General features: G+C 44.8%; 1 long non-coding RNA gene across 1 annotated transcript; it reads left to right on the top strand.

Annotated features, from left to right (window-relative positions):
* The first annotated feature begins 257 nt into the window (after window positions 1-257).
* LOC120383774 lies at window positions 258-15,114 on the top strand. Its single transcript, XR_005588522.1, has 4 exons — window positions 258-1,040; window positions 11,557-11,688; window positions 12,477-12,546; window positions 14,266-15,114. It is a non-coding gene; the product is annotated as an uncharacterized LOC120383774 (long non-coding RNA).
* The last annotated feature ends 880 nt before the right edge of the window (window positions 15,115-15,994 follow it).

Here is a 15,994-nt window from a genome sequence, read left to right as displayed (position 1 = left end):
AAAGCATTTCATAGTAAGCAGATCTCAAAACAATAAACACTGTACATATATCTGCCTCTCCAAGGCTTGCCATCCCTAGGAGCCAGGGGAGGCCTAAATTTCTTCAGACACTCCCACAGGACCAGTGGCGCAAAATCTGTTTCTTTAATTCACAAACCATTTCTCTCCCCCTGCTTCAGGGAGAATCTCCTTTAAAAGCTGCTCCATCTTTTTGGTCATCCTCCTTCCCTTGTTATCAGCACTTGGAGTGAGTGGGTCCTTTGGATTTGTTAGTTCTCAGCATTGACAAAACAGCTGTGTCACTCCAGGCTGGTGCATGGAAGCAGGCCATTGTCCTGTAATTTCCCCCCAAGAGCTTCAGAGATTACTTATCTAGAGCTACTGTCTTGCCTTTCTGCTTATTTGCCCCACAGCCTGTAAAGCTAGATCAATACTGTGATGGGCTGGCCACCCCACACAAGGCCCGAAGGCGTGAATTAGGCCAATTAACCTTAGGTTGCACCTGGAGGAAACCCAGGGTGTGCTAGGACCTAACTGCTGATGAAGTCTGGCTGGGGGAGAAGCTAGGCAGGATCTGTAAAGAGAGGAGGCTGGTAGGCTGCAGGGAGGAAAACCTGCAGTCATACTTCTAAGGGGGAAGAACAGGCAGCTGTAAGGGCAGGGTAGGAAGCAGTCCAGGGAAGGGGCAGTAAGAGTTAGGAGAATAAAAGCCCAGAGATGCTTGGCAGAGGGTTCCTGGGCTGGAACCCAGGGTAGAGGGTGGGCTGGATTCCCCTACCACTTGCTGCTGGAGTGACACACTAGAGAGAGCCCATTTGGGGGTGGCTGGAAGCAGACTTTGATGATACCTGGAAGGGAGGAGAACCTTAATGTGACTTAGCCAGAGGGTTAAGCCATGAAGAGGAAAGGGTTGCAGGTCCTGAAATGAAGGCCACGGCGTAAGTGAGTAGACTGATGGACTGAGTCACTTCAGGGAGGGGCCTCAGACCAGATGGCAGAGCTAATTGCCTGGATGAGCCACAAGGAAGTGCTGCTGAATGGTGAGTAGAGCAGTTGCTATCACAAATACATTCATGCAGGTCTTATAGCCTGCTGTACCATAACTTCACCTCACTGACCAGGCAACGGCAGTGGGGTGAAGGGACATGCAATGTTATCAATATGTGTTATCTCTCTAGATACTATAAGTGGCTGTTGGGGGAGGGGGTTGTGGAGTTGTCTTGTGGGTGCTGGGGTTTTTTTTGTTTGTTTGTTTTTTTTTTTTTTTGCAGTTCAATGGGGTAACCCTGCTGAGGCTAAACTGCCAACTTTCCAGGATTCCTTCTTGGGTACAGAGCTTATTGGAGTGGCATCCTTGGGGGTTTCTGAGCAAGGAAACTGCTGGGTGGTGTTTCTACTGTGTTTAAGAAAACAGGACTTTGTGTACAATTTTGGGGGTAATTAAGCAAGGTTACACTAAGAATAGACCTGTCTTAAGTCACCAATCCTTCCTCCTAAGGGAAACAACCCTGCTAACCACTTGGGCCAGAGGGGCAACATGCATCTAACTGCCAGGTCTGCAACCATTATTAGGATCCAACTTTTTGATTCTATCAAAAAGCCTGCTCCCAGTGGGTTTTCTTAATCACCTCTCCTCATGTCACTGCCAGAGAGAGAGGCTTTATTGTGATAATGCAGGAGTGGGCTGGAGACCCTGGTGAAGGACTAGACGGCTAGCAAAGTTACAAGGCAGAATCTTCATTACCAGCAATGATGATGTAAATTAAAGAAGAAAAAAGAACATGGCTTGATTTTATGTTTTTTTATTTGGTGGAATCCATGTGGCATTGGCCATTGGAAAAATCATGTGATCTTGTAACTGTTAGAAGGCTAGAGTTTGACTTGGGCTACATATCTATACAGGGGACTAAGAACTCCCTTTAGCCCCCATAGGCGTATACCAGGACCTTGAGTCCAAGTGCAGAGAAGTAAACAGCTGTTTACTCCTTCCCTGGACAGGTGGATGGAGAGTGGGTGGGGAATGGGCAGAACCTTAGCTTGCCTCCTCCCACCTCAATTCCAAACTGGGCAACACAGCAGAAGCCCTAAGGGCTCTACTCGATACAGCTAGTATAGAAGAGTACTAAATTACTACCCTCTACAAGCAGGGTAGAGATTGTGACTCGTGAGTCACAATTCCTTCCCTAGGATGTGTCTGCAGCAGTGCAGCTGTGCAGCTATGCATGCCCATTGTGCCATAAGCCCAAAGCAATCTATCCCTAGGTGAGCAAATTCTGGGAATCCGTCAGTGAATAAAGAGTAAAATGTGGTCTGTAGATTTTTCTCTAACAGTAGCTGCACTTAAAGCTGGTAGCATGACTTACGCAGTGTGCACAATGGGTGTGCCCCATACTCCGATACATGGGGTTCCTATTTTGTTCCCTCACATAGCTGGGCTTCAAACCCTGGATATATTTCCTTCTGTCTTGCAGAACATTGATTGGATTTAAATAGGAAAAGCGCTGTTCTCTATGCAGGCTAAGCCTTTTGGTTAAAAGTGCAGTATGCTAAGAGTTATGGTTTGTTTGCTTTTTTTCAGTCCTTTCATTAGAAATATGTTCAGGTCTTTTTCTGTGTCTCCTTATGAGCTAGTGTTGAAAGCTTCTGTGATATAATGATCTCATGATCGGATATGCAATGTTCCCCCTTTACTTACAGTTTTCCTGACTAATTCCACTGTAAACTCCACTTAATTGCCTTTTCTTTTGTTTTGAGCCCTGAAGGTCTTTGCTGGCACACGGGTGTGTGTAGCTGCTGCCTGTGCACCTGGCAAGGATTAATGGTTAGGGGCCCCGTCTTGCAGCCCTTACGCTGAAGCCAGTGGGACTAGTCCCGGGGCTCCGAAACTGTAACAAACTTCAGCGTGCTGTCCCCTCGCATTTCATCAGCTACCAGCTTTGCCTCTTACCCAGTAGCATAACGCTGCTTCAGCAGCCAGAGCAGAAAATCATACAACTGCATGGGTGGGGAATTCAAATGTCTAGAACCTCAAATGTCAACCAAACAAATAAAACGAGGCCACAACCAGCACTGGATCTCTCATTGGATCAGCATCTTCTTGCAAAGATAAGATTAATATTATTGTTCTATGGGGTGGAAGAAAGTTAGCCAGTGAGATGGGTAACAGCACCCAGACAGGCCCAAACATTCTTTAGTTTCTCCTATCCTCCTCCCTTACTAGAGGTGGAGGGACTAAGAGCTAGTTTGGGTAAAACTCCCACTGTCTTCACTGGGAGCCATAGGAGAGGAAGGCCCAGGCATTCTCTCTCAGGTGTTTGGCTCTCTGGTTCTTGCTCATGTGATTAGACTCTAACTGGCCACCCTATGTAGGTTGGGAAGGAATTTTCCCCCGGGTCCAATTGGCAGTGACATGGGGTGGGGGTCCTCCTTCCTATTCAGCGTGTGGGTGCATGTCACATGCTGGGATTATCTGGGCGCATATCACTTAATCATTTCCCTGACAGTGCAGGGGCCTTGGTCACTGGTGCATCTTGGTCCTTCGTATTCTCTGCTTTGGGAACATAATAGCCTTGTCTCCTGTGGGTGCATTGACACAGGTCTCATTTCCATTGTTGGGTTTAGTATGTGGGTGCTGGGTGGCCTGTGATGTGCTGGCTGGCATGTGACATACTGGCCAGCCTAGATGATCTAATGGTCCCTTCTGGCCTAAAACTCTCAGAGAGGGGTGAAGTGAGAGCATTGACTGAAAACACAAGCTGATCTTTTAAGACTTGTTGGGAGGTCCTCTCCAATCCACCTTTTACCAGCAACCTCCAACCTAGAGCCAGCGAGGTCAAAGCGAGTCTTTCCATTGATTTCAGTGGCTCCTAGGCCAAGCCCCTAGGGAGCAATGCTTAGGAGATGAGCCCTATCCTCTGCACTGTACATTTGCTGCCACTAGATCTTCAGGCTTGCTCTTTCAAAGCTCTTCCGCAACAATCAAGACCCTGCCAGAGGGCAAGGGCAGAGATGGGTTATTGGATCAAATGCCAAATCATCACATTTTACATGGCTTCTTTCCCCTGTGTCCTCCCTCTACCCCCCACCCCACCCCTCCAACAGAGGAGACTAGATGGGGAAAAGAGGGAAGGAGAAAGCAAGAAGAGGCGAAGGGCCAGCCCCTAACCGCACTTTCAGATACTATATGTAAAGCATTGGGATGAATTTGTGTGTTAAATAGCTAAAAGCAAATGCGCCTTGCAAGAGGCCCATCTGGTGTGAGCACAGTCTACAGATGTCAGATTCCCCCATCCCAATCCATGTATGCCTCAGCCCCGACCTACAACACTCCAGCAATCTTAATCCCAGATCTAAGCTGCCAGTCATGCAGGAGTCTGCCAATTATGCAGTAGCACTTTGATGTGGGGGGGCACACACACAATCACTCAATTCAGGTTCATTTTGACTTGTGACCCATGCCACATTTTGAATAATTTGAATGCTTCTGTTTAATCCAGTTGCATATCTCTGAAGCTGTCTCTTGTGAGTAAATGATCAACTGCAGGTTATTTTTAATTCATTAAGAGGCTCCAGTGTATTCCTTGTAAAAACTGCTCTGAAACATGTGACATCAGTGAAGACTGAGTATTGATACCATTTATTTGGTCCCCTCTGAACCCATGCAAATATTAGCACCAATTTGTGATTTACTGATAGGGTAGGAAGGTCAAAGGTTCAACTCCGCTGTGACCTAATTCTAACTACTAATTTTTCAGGCTCCCAAGGAAAGTAGCTACAGTTGCAATACAGGCTCAAGGGGTTTTTTGGAGCAGAGTGTTGTTCTGTGCAGCACCTTAGGTCCAAAGAAACACAGAGTCATCTTTAAAGTTTGCTAAGAAATCCTAGCTAAGCAGAGTGCAGGATGGGTGAAAGCAGGAAAGGAGCCCTTCCTTTAGAGGTAGGGAAAATTTGATGGTCTCTCACCTCCAGCGCTGTTATAACTAGCCCTGTGTGAACGGTTGCAGGTTTGATTTACAGGGATTCACACAAACCTTCCCTTTCCCGTCCGTTTAGTTTTGTGTGGATTCACTAATGCCCTACTCCACTCCCTCACGCTGTGCTTTAAGTCTCAGGTTTGAACGACAGAGAGAGACCCAAAGTGAAACTTGATAGAAAACCACCATGTTCCATCTGGTTTCCTATCAACGCTGGGCAACGCTGCCATTTTCTGAAGGTGTTTTTTTAAACTCAAAACCATAAATCGGCCCCGGCTTGCTTCAGACTAGCTCAGAACTGGGACCAGGTTTGCTCCAGGAATTTGCAAACCTCTGCAGAAGCTTTGGCCCAACCTGGGCTGCATATTGAGTTTGTAACAAGCCCAGTGAGTTTAGGGTGTGGTAGCGAGCGTTTTGCAGAGCTGTAGTTATAACACCGGGGCATTTACAACTGTTTAACATATAGTTGAGGGGGGAATGTTCTTTTAAGAATATTCCCTTTCTTCACCCACAAAAGAAAAGCTAAGGGGGACTGATACAGTACTGCCTAATGCATAGCTCCCCCTGGGCCATCTGAAATAATCAAGCTTGGGTACCACACCCCAGACTTACCTTCACTGATATCTCCCTCCATCCTAACCAATGGTTACTGAAGTGCCATCAGATTAGTGCAGAGTAGTCTGGGGAACATTCTTTTCCCATTGACCAAAGACAGCTGATATGTCAGTCACTGGTCGAGTGCTGATGTAAGGGTGACTGATGCATTCTGTCCCCCGATGGTCCCTACACAGGGCATCTGAAGTGCCAGGGATGAGCATGGGAGTACTGAGTCAGTGCTGGGAATTGGTAGTGTGTTTGGGGGGGGGGCACTCTATCCCTGTGGTTCTGCCCACAGTGTCAGTGATGGTGAACACCAGAGTGCTGAGCTGATGGAGAGGAGCCAGGAAGTTTCTCTTCCCTGGGTTCTGGCTCCAGGCACCTGAAGTGCTGCTAATGGGTGAGCCCCTGGGTATGCAGGCTGTCTGGGAATATTCTCTCTCCTTTAGGGCCTGCTCGAAAGCCCAGCTTCAGCTCTTGATAGCCCACGTGCTGGGTTCCCAGTCTGGGTTATCAGAAATGCTGCTTGCTGGCCACAGGGATGAATGGAGGACCCAGTCCTCATCACGAATACAGGAAGCATTCCTCCTAGATATCTTTATGAAAACAAGACTCACAATAGAGGGCTCTTGCCTCCTCTGGGGAATGTCGTGTTTTATCTGACCTTAAAAGAAGTCTGTCTGAGGGCTTTTTAACCATGCAATCTAAAATCCCCTGTAGGGTTTTCACTGCAGTCATTTTTGTTCCTGTAAACTAAACAAGCCTGCATTTTGCTTTCCTGTTGGCCTCTCTGGACACTGAGAAGATGGAAGAAAAACTTCTCTCCTCACCCTTCTCCTGGCTTACTTTGTTTTCTTTTAGGCTTTTTGCTGTCTCACGAAGCCCACAGAGCTGAGAATTCTAGCATGACCATTGAGAAACAGTGCTCTCTTGGGAGCTGTGGGCTGCAAAAGTACAGTCAAGGAGCTCCTTATTCCAAACGTAACGGAAAGAGGACCTCCTATATATAGAAAGCTATTGTCTTTTGTACGAGCCTGCCATAAAACCATAACATTAGCTTTTGATACGTTGTAAATAATACAGCATCCATCCTATGGGATGATTTTGTAAGGGGTATCAGAGGTAACATTACTAGGTGACATTAGAAATGAAGGCAGCTCTTAATTCTTTGGTGAATAGGAGAGATAATAGTTGCATGAAACACTTATTAATTTTCTAAGCATAACACACTGCTACCCTTGGGAGGTTGACTAGTTTTTCTCTCTCTTTTAAATGACTGCACATCTTTAAGATACAAATGCTCACACAATCCTCTCTTTTTTTTGGCTGACTCTGTACCTTCTGGAATTGAGCATCCCCTTATGATGTGTAAATGATGAGCGACTAACCATGATCAAAGAATACTGGCTTGATAGACATATTTCAGCTTCATATTTGATAGCCATACAGCATTTCAGATCATCTTTCACATCCAGATATGTCTCAGACTAGACACTTCTGGGATTAACTTTTTTTAGGCACCCAGCTCTAAATAAAATGGGAGCTTTAGGTCCTGAATCCTGCAATGACTTGTGCATATGAGTAGCATTTCTCACGTGAGTAACTTCATGCACATGAGGAGTTCTGTTAAACTCATTGGGATTACTGATACAGGAAAGTTACTCCCCAGACCACCAGGGCCTGAGGGCCAAATTAATTAGAATAAATCCCACTGTGGAAGTTTGCACCAGACAGCAAAAGGTACCAAATCAAGGTTTTCCCCATGCCAAAATAGGTGTTTTGTTTTTAATTGGATTTTGTTAGGGACAAAGTTTCAGTGGGTCATCAACCCCACCCCTGTGTTTGTGGTCATAGTTCATATGCTTCACCTCTCTATCTGTGAGCACACACCGCATTGCTGCATGCCAGTGGGGTAATTGAGTACTGAACTGACTTGTAAATGTGGCAGTTGTGTGAACAGCAATATGCGTTGGCAAAATAGCCTGTGCAAACAGAGTCCTTCTTTTGGGCAAATCCACTTTGCAAAACCCATAAAATCTGTGCTGGGATTTTTCAAGGGAGTCCTTAGGTGCCCCAAATCCCAGCCTGTATTTGTAACATTTCCCTCAATGCAAATTCCAACTGCAAATCAGATCATTCCACTAGAGAGTAAAAGAATAAATAAAAATAGGTATATCATATATGTGCACACGCAATCCAAAGAAATAAGTTTTCTCTTCATTTGAAATTTTCAAATTTTTTGGGTCAGAATGAAATTTTTCAAAAACCTTCTCTTCAGTTTGGTGGGGAAACCATGAGTCCCTTCCACCCCCACCAGCCAAAACAAAGTGACATTTTTTTTTTGTTTTGAAAATGTTCATTGAAAAACCAAACATTTTGACCAAAGTCCTCTGATCAGCATATGCGCAACGTGCCTTCAGTGGCACGTGACCAGATTCATTACTGAATTTGGTCCTCTGGTTGGATCATTGGCTTCCTCGGCTGCAGCCAGGTACTGACGGGGAGTGAGACATGAATGCTGACCTATGCCCCCCTTGACCAAAGTGAAACCTTTTGCTGGAAATTTTTCATTTGGGTTGAAAAAACATTTTCTTTCTTTTGGGGAAAAAAATTATGATGAAAAATTTCTAGCCAGCTCTAACTTGCACCTTTATGCTTCCCAAGGCTGATTTGTGCTACTCAGGAGCTCTCTGAAGAGTAATTTTAAAAAGGGCCCAGTTTTTCAAGGCCCAAGATTTTGTGTGTGACCTTCTTTCTCCAACATGCCATGCAAACTGTGAGGAATGGAGTCCAATGGGGCTGAAGATGGGAGAGAATAGTGAAAGTATCCAGAACTGCTGCATGGTTTAATCCTGTTCATAGCAGGGTCCATGGTTCTGAAAAATCTGAGGTTTGGTTCTGCATCCACTGAAGTCATTGGGAGTTTTGCCACTACTTTGATTGAGTAGCAGGACTGGGCACTCAGCCCTTTATTCCTGAAAATATGGACACAGCTATTCTAAGAAATGCTGTGGTGTTTTCTTGCATTTCTCTGTATAATCTTTAGAAATGAGCAAAATTCCTCATGCCTCCAAATGAAATAGTGACTAGTGACAGTCATAGACATTACGTGGAAACTACAATCTGTTGCTCAAGATTTACCAAACCTTGTATCTTTGCACATAAAAATTCACCTTTATATTAGGTATAATCATTAAATAATAACAAAACTCTTAGGAAATCTCCCTACAGAAAAAGTAATTAACCCAGGAATTTTCAGTACGAGGAATATATAACCACACAGAGCTATAGATACGTTCCTCCGTTGGTGATACACCACCATTGTTCTCAACCGAGTGGATGCTTTACCTTCACCCTTTGAGTTTTCTCAGAGGATTGAGATTATTTAGTTTCTTTGAAGAACAAAGGACAAAGACATTTTTTTTCCCCCCTTAGATGACTGGCTATTTTGATCTGCTAGGTCTGCTCACAGTGTGGTGGAACAAACATTAGAAATCATTAAGTGGGGGGGGGGGAGGAAAGGAGGGGATGCATAATTGCAAGGAGAAACACAAAAGCCATGTGGTCTAGTGGTTAGAGCAGGGGACTGGGAGGCAGGATGCTTGGGTATTTTCAGCTCTGCCACTGACTCACTGCGTGACCTTGGACAAGTCACTTAACTGCTCTGTGCCTCGGTTTCCCCAACCTGTAAAATCAGTCTAATTAGTCTTACAACAAAGGGGCATTGTGAGGCTTAATTACTGAGCTGTGATAAAGCACTTTGAGCTCCTCAGTCCTAAAAAGAGCTTACGTTTCTGTAGTAAAACATCCAGCTAGTCCAAAATCCTGTCTCCAAGCATGATGCTTTGGAGAAAGGTGTAAAACCACTATAATGCATCTATTAATAGCCCCTGGCAGTGTAGTACCTTCTTGGCTACAATTGGTGATGAACTGGGCTCCAGTTCAGCAAGGTATTTAAGCCCATGTTTAACTTTTAAGCATATGAATAGCCCTATTGACAGCAGTGTTACCTGACTTCAATGGGACTGCTCCTGTGGTTAAAGTTAGGCATGTGCTTAAGCACCTTGCTGAATTGGGGCCTTGATGCCTGATAGGTTATCTTGTATCTCTGGCACTTGTATGGATCTTTAATGACTTTATCCTTCCAACCTGAGAGGTTGGGAATTGCTGTTATCCTCATTGTTCAGATAAGGAATTGAGGCCCAGAGAGAATAAGGGACATGTTCAAGGTCACAGAAGTCTGTGGACCACTAACTAGACCATAACATTTAAGCTTTTTACCCTAGCTAGTGTCTCTGCTGTTCTTAGCCACGAACAATGTAGACAATCAAAAATCCTCCACCTACGCATACTCTTTGTTCAAATGTGTCTCTTCCATTTTGAGAAATAAGAAAACAAAATCACATGTTCTGAGGAACTAGGATTAGCCTGTAATTAAGCAAAACTTTGGTTATTTAGCATAATTTCTTAAATTAAAGATGGAACATTACCTGCTACTTGTAAGTTTCATAATATACAAATTAGACATCTCCCTGGGCATATGTGGAAGAGGCACATTTGAACTAAGAATGTGGGTGTATTATAGTAGGATTCAGTGGAACTACCTGGCACATGAGCCTACGTTATGTGGTAGTCAAGGACTTGTGCACTCTCCTAAAACCTATGAAAAGGGAAAGCCTCACCCAAAGAAAACTATTTATGAACTATCAATGTCATTGCCCCACCGGAAAAGGTTCCCACTGTTAACTCTCCAGCCTCCATAAATGAACAGTGCAGACAGCAGTTAAAATATTGAGGCGGGGGGAGGGGGGGCAATTATCTAGTAGTAAAAGGGCAGAAGTAGGCAGCAGTTGGAGTAAGACAAGGGCGTCTGAGAGCTCTCTCCTGAGTTCTGATCCCAGCTATGTCATTCACTGTGCACATACGGACAAGCAGGGCTGCCCAGAGGGTGCGGCAAGAGGGGCAATTTGCCCTGGGCCCTGCAGGGGCCCCCACAAGAGTTTTTCGGGGGCCCTGGAGTGGGGTCCTTCATTTGCTCTGGGGGTCCCGGAAAACTCTCGCGGGGCCCGGGCCCCCGGAGCTTCTTGCACTCTGGATCTTCAGTGGTGGTGGGTCCTTCCACCTTGCCGCCGAATTACTGCCGAAGCGGGACCCGCCGCCGAAGTGCCGGGTCTTTGGCAGTAATTCAGCGGCAGGAGGCGCCCGCCGCGGGTCTTCGGGGCACTTCGGTGGCGGGTCCTGCAGCAGAAGGACCCTCAGGCGCCGAATTACTGCCGAAGCGGGGGCCCCCACCACCATCAAAGACCCCAGGCCCCTTGAATCCTCTGGGCAGCCCCGCGGACAAGTCACTTCAACCAACATTTTTAAAGGTGTCATGCTATTTTTTTTTTTTAAGTACCTCACTTTTTGGATGCCCAATTTGAGTTCTGGGGCCTGATTTTTTTTTTTTTTTTTTTTTCAGAGGTGCTGAATACCCACAACTTTCATTGAAACAACAAGGAGTTTGGTGGCACCTTATAAATCTCTTAGTCTTTTTGGGCATAAGCGTTCGTGGGTTAAAAAAAAACCTCATTTCTTCAGATGCAGAAGAGGTGAGGTTTTTTTACCCATGAAAGCTTATGCCCAAATAAACCTGTTAGTCTTTAAGGTGCCACCGGGCTCCTGGTTGTTTTTGTGGATAGACTAACACGGCTACCCGCTTATACTTAACTTTCATTGACTTAATTGGGACCTCGTATTTCAAACCGGGCACCCAAAACTCTCTTGAAAATCTTGGCATTGATCTCTTTGTGCCTTAGTCTTCTGTTTGTGAAATGAGGCTAATAAAACCTACTTCACAGAAACGTGCTTTGTGGTTCCCAGATGAAGGGCACTAGAGAAACACAAAATGAGATGTATTCTTTTATTAGCACTACTACTAATCATTAGACTTCTCTGAAAGGCACAGGACATGTTCCCAACCAGTTTTATCATCTCATCATGCCAGGTACTACTTGTGACCACTTAAACGTCTGCATTTAGTGGAACATGTAAGAAACCGTCTCTTTTGGAAGTAGTTTAGATGAAAAACCAGCCAGTAGAAGATGCCCCTTCTTCAAGCCAGGATCACTCCCCAAGGGTCAGTATCTGAATTTGTAAATTATGCTATTAACCTACATTTTATTTATGATCATCTGACAAATGGGTGCCATTTTTTTTTCTAGTGCAGTTTAGTGCATTCTACTTCAAAGGGCAAGTAAGAGTGGGTGCATGAAGCCTTGAACAGACAAAGTGCTTTAGCCATCGAGAATATCTGGGTTTTGATTAAGGGACAGTCCTTTCTGAATAGGTTTTGCATCTGATTGTACTTTGAATTTGCTCTTTGTTTTTCTGTAATGCAAATTCAATCTTATTTATTTAAGTTCAAAATCACTTTGCATCTGAACTTCAAGTGCGCACCCAACACGCTTTGATCATTTTAATGCAAAAGTCACTGATTTACAATAACTATTGTGTGTTCTTTTCATATTTCTTTTCTTCTTTGAGAAGATTACAGCAAAGGAAAGGGAATAGTTTTTTTGACCTCATTTTCTTTTGCCAAGCAAACTCTAAATGTGCAGAACTGGAAAGATGGTAGGCTCTGAATTGTCCCATGCTGGGGTTAGAAATTATAGCATCTGCCAAATACTCATTAATACCGGACACAATTAATTGGGACTGAAACACTATTGGGGTCTTTCTGCCTTTGCTGCTTCTGCGTGTTTAGAAGTAAGCACTCCACATGCTCAGCCAGTAGATGTCTCTATTCTACACCATCACACCCTAGCCATTTACTCAGCCACTGTGACATACAATACACAAAATGCTCCCTCGAATGTGTTTTCTCAGATGCTTGTGATCTAGTTCTGTGTCTCTGTTTCTGAACAGGCTGGACTCAAGGCTGCAATACCACTAAATGCAAAAAGGTGAACTGCTGTTTAGAGGAGACTGTAATCAGGTGGGTTTATCAATCCCAAAAGCACTGAGGTGAAAGTGCACCTCCTGAGCCATGTCACTGCTTGGGGGACCAGGTATGTGTCCAGGCTGTAGGTAGTGGAGAGGGAGGGAAAGTAAGGCCCTCCTTGCAAAGGTCAGGAATTCTGGGGAGGAGCAGGGAAGGGGAGGTTTTTTTGTGCAGAGATTTAGTGGTTCGGGGAAGGTCCCAAACTGACCCACCCTGGGCACTGAATGCCTAATGTTCTGTTGCCCTGCATCTTGTGCAGTCCTACACCAGTGCAAAGTGTGTACCCAGTGGGCGTAACACTGCCAAAGAGAGTGCTGGGGGCTTACATGACCGTGCAAGGTACAGGTCAAGAGATGATGGTTGAGTTCATAGATTAAGGCCGGAGGGGCCACTGTGATCACTTATTCTGACCTCCTGCATAACCCCAGCCCTAGATTTCACCCAGCACATCCTGCATCAGCCCCTGAAAGCCTTTCTCCACAGAACCAGCATAGCACAAGTAGCAACAGCAGGGGGAGCGTCTCCAAACGGCTCTGTTTCAGTCCTGCCCTGGGAGGAGCCACGACTATAGGGAGGAGAGCCGTGTAGGCCCCACCTCCATTCACTTCTTGACCTCCTTGCTGAGACTGCAATTTATGCCAATTGCAGTGTAGACACTTGTGCTAAGAACATAGGAACAGCCGTACTGGGTCAGACCAAAGGTCCATCTAGCCCAGTATCTGTCTACCAACAGTGGCCAATGCCAGGGGTCCCAGAGGGAGTGAACCTAACAGGTAATGATCAAGTGATCTCTCTCCTGCCATCCATCTCCACCCTCTGACAAACAGAGGCTAGGGACACCATTCCTTACCCATCCTGGCTAATAGCCATTAATGGACTTAACCTCCATGAATTTATCTAGTTCTCTTTTAAACCCTGTTATAGTCCTAGCCTTCTCAACCTCCTCAGGCAAGGAGTTCCACAGGTTGATTGTGTGCTGTGTGAGGAACTTCCTTTTGTTTTAAACTTGCTGCCCATTAATTTCATTTGGTGGCCCCTAGTTCATATATTATGGGAACAAGTAAATAACCTGTCTTCCTTGGACTGGAACGACTCAGGATCCTTCAGGTTTCAGTTACTGCTGACCTTGATTAGCTTTGTACCAGCAACCCCAAGCTGAATGGCTCTGTAACATGTTACCAATCCCTCAGGCCATCCAAAGCCCCACTTCTACTCCCCTGGATTAGTTTTAGTGCCATGTAAAATAACTTATTAATAGCTGGTTATTTTAAAAGGTCCAAATCCTTGCCTCACTGAAGTCCTTGTCTGTTTTGCCATTGACTGCAATGGGACCAGGGTTTGGTCCCAAGTGAAGAGCAGGATGATGTGAAAGAAAGCAGCCGTTTTCTCCTGGATCTTGCATGTTGTCCCTGACCCCTGGTTAGGGGAGTGAATTTACAGTGATCAGATCTGGAGATGACCAGCCAAGTAATGTCAAAATAATGTAGAGTCTCTTGCAGTCAAACACTGACCAATTATGAAGCCACTGAGGACCTTTTTTGGTTAGGGTTTCGAAGGGATAATTTGCTGGAACTAGTTGATTATTTTTGTTTTGTGCTATGTCTGAGCACATAGTTTTCCAGTAATGCATCTAAAAAGCTCCAGGACCAACCAGCTCCAGTGTCAAATGATTTCCTCACAAGTGGCTGAAGAAGCTTTCATTTGAATTTGCAGGACCCTTTGGGGATGGACACAGATATAAAAGTGAATACTTCAGAACTATTCAGCCCATCGCGAACAAATACTGCTTTCTTCCAGAGTAATCCGGTGTAAAGGCAAGAGTTCAGTTTCCTTTATGCACCAGCTGCAGTGAAACTGATCTAAGCTGACTTGTGTCTATTTAGCCATCCTGAGCCTAGGAGGCAGTGGTTCCAGCTTACAGGTGTGAATTCCCACTCAGTTCCCTTTAAAAGGGGGGCTTTCACACTGGGGCAGGCTTGAAAAGAAAGCATTTAAACAAGAGGGCAATTTACTTTGCCTCCCGTGATCTGTCTGTCCCTTGCTGTTCCTTCCGCGTCCTCAACATATCTGTTGTTTGAATAAGTTCCTCTCTGCATCTTTCAGTCCTTCACCTGCCTCTTTCCTTCTCCAGAGGAGTCATAAAACTACATTTTATGGGGCTATATTTCCAAAATGTAGAAGCCAAGTTCTTCAAGCAAAAAAACGACCATGTAATAAATCCACCCCCACCTCCCATCCCAATGGACATGCACAGACTGGACCAATGTGCACAAAGATGGCTAGTTAGAGCAGTATCCTAAGGATGGAAGTTAGGGCAAAGGATCAGCTTCGGGCATCCAGGTGCAAAAGGAAAAACACTTGTTCACAACCAAATCCTATTGAGAATTGGGATAATAAAGGAAAAATACGCAAAGCACAAGAAAGGTCTAGCTGATTAGGAAATTATGGTGTTTTTTTTTTTTTCCCCGTGAAAGATTTTTTGAGGAAACTGGGGGAAGGGACATCCTTTTGGGTGAAATTGTTTGGGGTTTTGTAAAAACAAACCCATTTTCAGTGGCAATGGGTGGTTTTTCATTGAAAAACTGAAAGTCCTAACACCATAAACTTGATGCTGAAAAATCATTTATTTTTAATGGTTTCCTTTTTTCAAAAAGCTAGTTTCTATCCAAACCAGAATTGTGAGTGAAATCTTTGAAAGTGAATATATTTTTCAAATTCTTTCCCCATATGCTTACTTGTATTCATGTTAGGGTGGTGCTGAGATGCCCCAGCTGAGATCAGGGTCCCACCGTTCTAGGTGCTGTACATACACATGGGATTCATAGATTCAGGCATTCCCAGGCCAGAAGGGATCATTGTGATCATGTAGTCTGAGCTGCTGGATAACACAGGCCAGAGAACTTCCCCCAGATAATTCCTAGAGCAGAGCTCTTAGAAAAACATCCAATGCTGATTTAAAAACCACCAGTGATGGAGAATCCATCTTGACCCTGGGTAAATGTTCAGTGATTAATTACTCTCTGCCCCAAAGATCTCACAATCTAAACAGACAAGACAGCAGGGGGAGAATTATTACACCCATTTTACATATGGGGAATTAATTCAGAGATTAGGTGACTTGTCTAAGGTCACACATAGGATGTCTGTGACTGAGCTGGGACTTGAACTCAGAACTACTGCATCCCAATCCCTTGCCTTAGTCACAAAGCCATCCTGCCTCTCCTATCAGTAATACTTTGGGTTGTTCCAGCACCTTCCAGCTGAGGTGCTTTACCCAGGTTAATGAATGAATGGCCTGGAGCTGCAGATACTCAGCTCCTCTAACTCAAGTCCCAAATTCACATTAGTGCTGTAATGTAGATCAGGATTATTATCCCCATTTTGCAAATGAGAAACTGAGGCACAGGAAGATGAAGTAACTTGCTCTCTTGGCATTAATAGG

The sequence above is a fragment of the Mauremys reevesii genome, linkage group 15 (assembly GCF_016161935.1).
Source record: "Mauremys reevesii isolate NIE-2019 linkage group 15, ASM1616193v1, whole genome shotgun sequence".
NCBI lineage: Eukaryota > Metazoa > Chordata > Testudines > Geoemydidae > Mauremys > Mauremys reevesii.
This window is presented reverse-complemented; position numbering and strand designations above follow the sequence as displayed.